At 41.9% G+C, this 8,805-nt stretch overlaps 1 protein-coding gene across 11 annotated transcripts in view; it reads left to right on the top strand.

The window, feature by feature from the left end:
* Positions 1-8,805, top strand: part of Fancc (FA complementation group C) — a 274,173-nt gene that overhangs the window by 216,422 nt on the left and 48,946 nt on the right. The window lies entirely within an intron of this gene.

The following is an 8,805-nucleotide window of genomic DNA, read 5'->3' on the forward strand; positions in this document are numbered from 1 at the left end:
TATTTTGAGAAACCATAGAATTGCTGCACATATAGGCCCTTCCTGCTATACTATGTATTTTTTTCCAAAACATAACTATAGGGCCAGCAAGATGTCTTGGTGGGTAGAGCACTTGGAAGCCAAGTCTGATAACCTGAGTTCAGTCTCCAGAACCCACTGATGGAAAGAGAGAACCAATTCTTGTCTGTCCTCTGGTGTTCACTTGTGCATCGTGGCAGGTCTGCCCACAGGCATACACACATATACACACACAATAAATAAATATAAAAATTTTCTTAAAGCTATAATACCACTAGCACATCTGAAAATTGTTACTAGTGCCTTATAATCTCATATCTAGTCAAGAATGACATTTTCCTGTTTCATAATTTTTCTTTTAGTTAGAATCAGAGTTCAAAGGCTGCACATTGTATTTGGTTCATAAGATCCTTTACATCTCTTTCAGTCTATAGGCTGGTTTGCAAAGTATTTGTTGAAATGATAGGGTTGTCATGCTCCACTCTCATATTACAGAGCATTTCAGCCTCCTTGAGTGTGGTTCAGGATGCAAGCCCCTTCCCCTCCACAGCCTGAGATGCTCCTTTAGCTATTTCTATATACACTTGGCCCTGCTTTGTTATTTTCAGTTCTTTGACCTATTGTGTATTCATACTTTGTTACATTTTTGGTTTTAGTAGTAGAATTTAGTGTGCTTAATATAAAATGGGGCAAGTTCTATCTCCTTTCTCTTCTTTTTTAGATTAGTGATTGTGTGGTGTGTGTGTGTGTGTGTGTGTGTGTGTGTGTGTGTGTGTGTGTGTATGTGTTGCTTGTTTTTATCTTCCAAATAAACTTTGAAAGCAACTCAGTATCTGGAAAGACATGTCATGTTGTCTGGGGGGCTCCAGTGTGTGTGTGTGGCATGGGGAGAGCAGTGTCTTTGAAGGCTTTCTGTTCACAGAAAGGAACACATCTGTCTTTCCATTTGTTCAGCCTCACTTCTGTGTTCTCACAGCAGTATTTGATATCTTTTTCCATATATACATCTGAGGCCTTTCTTATTCTCAAGCTTCTATTGTACTTTTGCTTTGAAATCTTGGCTGTCATAAGTGAGTCTATCTGAAATGGAGCTTTGTTATATCATTGCATTTGCAGAATAAACAAGGAGAGAGTGCCCGCTAGAATATTTCCATTTTCCATGTATAACTCTTAAAATTTAGAATACATAATTTCATTTTCTATGAACACTGATAACCCAGGATTTTGCTGAAGTAAGATTTACAAAGAAAGAGAAGGCTAAGTCACTTGATGTTTTCAGGAAAGTTCAAAAGAACTATATGTGGTATCTACACCTATGATCCTAGCACTCAGGAAGCTGAGACAGGAAGATTGCCACAAGATCAAGGCCAACCTGAGCTATCCTACAAGACTTGTCTCAAACAAAATAAAACAAAACAAACAGAAAACCAATCCATCAAACAAATTAAAAAGTCAAAGTATAATTTTCATGGTTAAAATTTGAAAAATCAGGGACTGGAGAGATGGCTCAGCAGTTAAGAGCACTGACTGCTCTGTCAGAGACCAGAGTTTGGTACCCAGCACCCACATGGGGCAACTCACAATCACCTATAACTCCAACTCTAGAAGATTTGGTGCCCTCTTCTGGTACCTTCACACAAGTGGTATTCTCATTTTCTTTCTCTCTCTCTCTCTCTCTCTCTTTCTCTCTCTCTCTCTCTCTCTTAGTACCCAAAGCACCACTTTTACATTCGTTTCTGAAATTTACTTGGAGAAAAATGTCCCTGTACAGCCCTGTAGTCTTTTTTCCCTATCTTTTTTTCTGTTAAAACTTGCCTAATATGTCTGAATTTTTGAGAAATCTGCCTAGTCATCTCCGTTGTTCATGGAGGTGTAGAATGATAATCAGTTAACATTTAGTTGTTTCCAAACTTGAGGTTTTAGCCACCAAATCCCACTTTTCACACTCCACAGCAGTTTTTTAAACTATCTACTGGGAAGGAAAGTGCTCTGCCTTTCACCCTGGAAGTTCAGTTCTGGTTTGTAGGAATACATCCCACAGAAGCCTTCACTGTTTCCAGCCTTTCTTTTTCCACAGACGTTGGATTAAACCAGAATGTCTTCTGGCATCCTTTATGAAACCTCAAAAAGCAGTTTTAGAAATTATTAACCAGGAGGCATCATGCCCAGAGTCCTGGACTTGGGCTCTACCTGAGAACACAGAGGAAAGCCTAGGGTGCAGCCCCAGGGCAGGTCCAACAGCCCACCCTTGCTCTCATTTTATTTGTGATAACACATTCTCCCTCAACAACTAATAAAGTTTGTTTGGTTTGGAAAGTTATGTCTACTAATCCATATGGGACAGATGATCCAGAAATACTGGGTGGTCTTTAGCATGTCCAATTCCAACAGCTTCAGCTCAGTGAGTTCACTCTGCAGTGGTGTCAGCTGGAGCCTTTCCACAGATGCTTCTCTGTGGAGGGTGCATCCGCCACATGTCCACAAACGAAGCTGACTCAGTGAGCCATGCAAATTGCCACCCCACACCCTGCACCCCTCCTAGCCTTGAACAGTTCCCATATTGGCTGTGTGGTCTTTTAGAAACCACAAATTTCTTTGACCAAGGTGCCTTGCCCTGTGCTTAGCTTTTCAACTGCTTACCACAGCACACCAGTGGAATTCCATCTGTTTTATAATTGGCTGGATGTATTTGGCCTTGGCTTCTAAACACAGTCATGTAATTCCAGAAATGGGCTCTCTGTCTTCCTTTAAACAGCTCTTGCTGGTTCCCCTTTGTGGTTTAGATAACCTAGAGGAACTTTCTAATTTCTTGGCCTTAATGTCAGACCTAGTGTTTGTCCCTGAGGGTGTCATTCCAACTACCTACATGTTACAGATTGCCTAAAATTTTGTGCGAGTGTTGGGGGTGGGGGGTGGGGGGTGGAATGTGCTGCTGAAGTCCTTTTGTAAGTCTGTGGAGTGTTAGTAATTGAGCGTGTCACGTCCTCTGAACTAAACCCAAATCCAGTGTTTCAGAAACACTGGGAAGTCTGCTGACTGCATGCAGAGGTCTTTTCCTCTGAGCCTGAATCAGGGAGCCAGTAAACAAAAGAAAGAATAACCGCATGGCTGTGATGTGACAGAGTAAGGTATATATATTTGGTCTTTGTCCAGGCTTCTAAACTTTTGGAATTTGCTGAATGGTAGAGGTGAGAGAAGCATCTTTTATTATGTTAAATGTCTTTAAACCTTATGTGAGTTTATGTTAAGTGGGTGAATCTTGGTGGGCCCCTAGAGAGCTTTAGAACAGGGGCTAGTGGCCAAAGGAAGCAGCCATGTGAATGAAGGGAACTCTCCACCCACCCCTGACCACCAGAATTGGGCTTAATCACAAGTGGCTGGTAATGTATCAATCAGCTAAACTATGGGGCTTGAAGGGCATCTGGGTTGGTGAACACAAGGGTGTTGGGAAGCTGATGTGCTCAGAGAAGACATAGAAGCCCCAAGCCCCATCCTACACCTTGTCCTGAGCATCTTTTCCATTTAGCCATTCCTGGGTCATTTCTTTTTATAATAAACTGCTAATAATAAGTAGAGTGTTTTCCTGAATTCTGTGAGCTGTCCTAGCAAATTGTCAAATCTGAAGAAGGGATCATGGGGAATCTCTATTTTTAATCAGAAGACTGGGAACCCAGATTTTTCATTGGCCTCTAAAGTGAGGGAAGTTTATAGACCAAGTCCTTATGGGTGCACTAACCATAGGTAAGTTGGTGTCACAATCAGATTGAATCACTGGACATCAGCTCCATGTCCTGAGATGGAAAACTTGGTGTGGGAGAAAAAAAATCCCCACCTCACATAGTTGGTATGAAAAGTGCTTTGTGAGTAAAAAAGCTCATGGTAGTAGAAATGAATGACCAAACAGCTGACAACAGAAGGTAGTTGTTAAGTGTTAAATGTGGTTAAGTTTGTAATAACTTACACTTTTGTGAGTCAGGTTCCCATTTGTAATTATGAGCCTGTCCCAGGAAGGCTGGGATATGTGTTCATCCCAAGACTGAAATGACTCCAGTGCCAGTGACACACTTCACAGTGCTCCCACCTGGAGGAAACAATAGCGGTTGACATGTTGCTGTTACTATTATAGATTTTAATAACATATCTATTATTCTGATAGAGTAGGCTTTAACAGTATTAGATTTTGTGAAGCTTATATCTTTTCCTTCTTACAGAGGATCACTAAACAAAGGCCAGATACAAACTAAATTCCTATTGCTAAAAGAGTAAAATGACTTCCAAAGACACTTAAGAAAAGGATTCAGAACCAAGAGTAGTAGTGCCTGCTTGTGATCCCAACATGCAGGAGCAGAGGCAGGAGGATCACTGTGAGTTTAAATCCAGGTCAGCCTACACAGTGAGTTCTAGGCTACTCAGAGCAACATATAAAGACCCTGTTTCAATAAATATATAAATTTAAAAGAATTCATTTTTTAACATTTATTTACTGTGGACATGTACATGTGTGTGCATGTGCTGTATGTGTGCTAGTGCACATGCCACAGTGCACATATGGGAGTCAGAGGACAACTTCTTAGAGTCAGTTCTCTTTTTTCGCAATATTGGTACCAAGGGATTCTTAGCAACAAGATTCTTTTCCCTCTGAGCCATCTCACTGGCTCAAGAAAAAAGAATTCTTTAGCCAGTGAGAAGAATCTTAACTCTTGCTTCTTGAATGATTTTCATCCAGCAAGCTCTCACATGGCAAAAAGCAAACAAAAACATAGCTAAGTGGGATTAACATGAGAAGTCACAGATTATTTTATATATCCTCTGTGTTGCTGTACCCACTTAGAACTGGGGAAATGAAACTGAAAATCAAAAAGTAAATCATAAGGAAAGACTAACCTGCAACCAAGCAGGATTTTGAGGTTTTTCATTCAGAAGAAAATCTAAATGTTATCAAATATAATAGGTGAAAGTTTAAATGAAGAAAAGTTAGTGTGGTACCAAGGACAGAAAAGAAACAAGATTTAGTAGTAAACTCATTTCTATTTTTTCCATTGATTTGACTCCCTGATATTCATCCTCCCTCCCTCCTTGCTCCCCATTCCTTTTTCCCCTCCCTCCCTACCTTTTCTCTGACCACTCCCTTGTATCTCTTTTGTAACTTTAGTAAAATGTCGTGTTAGTCTTTGACGAAGTTTCACATAAAAATCTGCTTACAATGATTTGTAGTGTGCTGAGATCTGGGCATCTCTTCAGCTTGCAGCTGCCAAGCTCTGCTGGAGAACTGGCCTCTCCACCGGTGCAGGTGCAGCGGCAGCGTGGCTCACTCAGTCTTGGTGACCCTGGATGTCGAGGGAACCTCCGACAGAAACCTTCTTAATTCTACATGCTGATTTCCATTATGCTCATAAAAACATTTGAAGCCCAAATCATTTAGCAAGTAGTTAGACCAATTTCTTTGCCTACTACATCTCTTAAAGGGGACCCAGGTGAATGATCACCTCCGTTTATCAACTATTTCGGAAACAAAGCAGATTTTTCAAGGGTGAGACAGGCATCTCCCTGGCAGTCTGACAACAGGGGGTACTGGATAGGGGGAACTCCTGTCTCAGCCTCTGTTCTGTGTCAGAACTCATACCTTAAAAACCAGATGTTCCACCTGAGGCACAGAACAGGAGCCTAGCCCTTGTTATTTAATGGGGAAAATGATAATGCATTACCACCAATGTTCAGCTACCCAGAGCATAACTAGGAATGTGATTTCTATCATTCTGCTTTCCTTGAATTCATTTTGGTCAATATCCAGATAAGATTGCTAGAAAAGGACAGCTTGGTAATTCCTACCATGAACACAGGTTGAACAGAGTGAATTTTTTCAAAGTCCCTATAAACGTTTTTCTTTGGTCCTGGGACTAAATTCATGCTTGGCAAATGCTAGGCCACTGACCTAGCCTGCTTCCTTCTTTATTCACTGGCCTGTTCCACAGAATTTTAGGCATTTACGACGCAGGAGTATGTACAGAATATGCTAATCTCTGCTCGTCCTCTAGTTCTGCTGGTCACCAATGAGGCCTTACGTTCTTGTTAATATATAGTAGTGTATATAAAGCAGTTCTTTCTTTCTTAAGTAGCTTTTAGAAAACAAAACATCATTACATCACTGAGGAACCTTTTTAAAGGCAGCACACCTTGGCTGTCCTTTTATAAAATGCAGGTCCAGCTCATTTTCTAGAAACAGGAACATACCCCATGAGTGAGTGAACTCTGCTGCTTCTGTCCTTGGGAGTCACTGTAGTTGTTTCTCATTTTGTCTTTACATTGTGGCTGGCCTGCCACCAGCAATCAGTCTATGTGATCCTAAAATGTTACCTTCCTGGATCACATGAAGCTGCTACCCCTGCAACCTCCTGGTATCCCTTCCATCATAGTAGTCTCTCTGAAAGCCTCATCCCCAGGCTTTTCTGCCTACAGCCCCTTTGCTGAATTCAGCTTCCTTCAGGCCTTGCCAGGACAGCATCTTTGTTCAGTCCTCCATAGCCTTCCATCAGTGGTACAGGTGGGCTTGCTTCTGAAGTCCTGGCCCTTTTCAGCTCTTGTTACACAGCCCTAGGTCTTGTGGGGCCCCTGCCGTCTGTACCTTCTCTTCCACCTGATGACTGGGTGTTTGCATCCTGTTGCTGGGCCTTCACCTAGGCCTTCTCCTATCCCCTTTCCATTCAACCCCTTGGGGTTTTCATCTGTTCTCACTACGTTCCTGTTAGCACCTCCCAATGTGTCCCTTCAGCACAGACCTCCCCTTGTAACTCTCACTCAGCTCATCAAGGACTTAACACCTCTCTCTGCTTGTCTGTGCCTCTGATACTCCTCACCTACATACCCCAATCCAAGCTCTTAGAAAACCTTTCTGAAATCTGATCCTTCCTTCTGTCAGAGCAGGCATCTCCAGTATTGAGGGGTCAGGCACCTGGGAAATTCTTTGTCAGGCATGGAGAAATGGGGGAGGAACCTGCCAGAGATCCATGACACCCTGAAGCTCAGGGTGAGAATTGAGATGAAAAGGAGCTCAGGCTGTTCTGTGCCTATTCCTCCACAATCTTCCAGCCTTCAGCTGCCTCTCCTGCTCCTCCTGCCTTGGGGTTGGTCAAGGACAAGATTTGCATGAGAAGAAAGGAAAATACACTGAGAATAGCTCTAATCTTCCTGACCCTGGATCCAGTCCTGAGCATCACACCATCCCTATGGAGGGTTGATGGGAGCGACAGGCACCAAAGGGGTCAGGTGCTGGAGAGCCTACACTCCAGCCCTAGCTTCCCATATTAATAGCAGTGAGCATCTGCAACAGATGTTAAAATCTCTGTGCAGGATGCCGTCTCTTTGGTGTCTCAGAGTTGCTACATTTGTGATTTGCAAACCTTCCTTGGGAAGGAAGTTGAACCCCAAATTAGTGACACAGAATGACTCTCCAATAGAAATAAAGGTAGTGAGGCACTGGAGAGATGGCTCAGTGGGTAAGAGCACTTGATGCATGACTATAAGGACCCCAGCACCCACAAAACAAGCTGGGAGTGGTCCCCCACATGTCTGTAACCCCAGCAATGTAAGAGTGGAGACAGGAGGATTGCTGAGCTAGCTGACTGCCAAGCCTTGCCAAAAGAAAGAAAAAACAAAATCAACTGTGAGCTCCATGTTCAGGGAGAGACCCAGCCTCAAAGGAATAAGACAGAGAGTGATGCAAAAGACACCTGACATCCTCCTCTGGCCTGCACACACAGGTGCACATGTACTACACACATATGCATCACACTCTCACATAGATATGCAAATACAAAATAAAGCTACATGAAATAATTAGGGCTATGGAGTATATTATATATAAGGTCCTCTCTACATCAGCTAGGCCATTCTCCATAGAGGTTTCTACTTACAGTTACTGAATACACATTGTGTGCTCTGCACCTCAAACCAGATCTGAGTCCACATTAAACTTCTTTTTTGTGCTTTGAAGAATTATTTTTTAAATCATTATACTTTTAAAATTTTTAATAACTACATGATTAGAAGCTTTTCACTACAGCTTTAACATACTCAGTAACACACTCCAGAGCAACAGTACATCTCTTTCACAAGTGGGTGCAAGTTTCTAGGTTCACAGTTGAATTAATATAGTTATATATTATTGAACTCAGTATAAGCCCTGTAAGACATGAAATTGGATGTTTTTAACCTTTAAAAAAGGTCTCCATTTCATTTTAGAATATATTCTTCCTTGCAGACAGACTCAATTGTTTTTGCTACTAACACTGAGATGTTAGCATTTGCATCTCTAACCTGTATGTATCTGATTATTACTAGTCATAATCGGTTGCACTTGGATCCTTGGTGCCTGTGTATGTCAGTAAAGTCATTGAGCAGATTTCAATGGTATTTATTGTTTATCACATTTACTAATTAGCATGATGTAAATTTCCATGTTTCCTCCTCAAATATAACACATTTTTAAAAAATTTGATGATTTTTTGTGTGTGTTTCTGTGTGTGTATATCACACAGAACATCCCAAACCATCTCATTTGACTATACACCCACTTCCCAGGTAGCACCCTCCCATAGCCTTCCTCCCCCAAGTAGAGCCCTTATACTCTGATATCCCTGCTACTGTCTGCTGTGTTGTCGACACCCCCAGCCATTCCCCACTACTTGTCCATCTGGTGAATCTAGTCAGCCTATCTAGAGGTCTTTGTTTTAGGAGAGTCAGCTGTTCCTCATCTAGCAGTAATCAGTTGTCAGTATTCCTTTGGATAAG

The sequence above is a fragment of the Nannospalax galili genome, unplaced genomic scaffold (assembly GCF_000622305.1).
Source record: "Nannospalax galili isolate Female #2095 unplaced genomic scaffold, S.galili_v1.0 scaffold467, whole genome shotgun sequence".
Lineage (NCBI taxonomy): Eukaryota > Metazoa > Chordata > Mammalia > Rodentia > Spalacidae > Nannospalax > Nannospalax galili.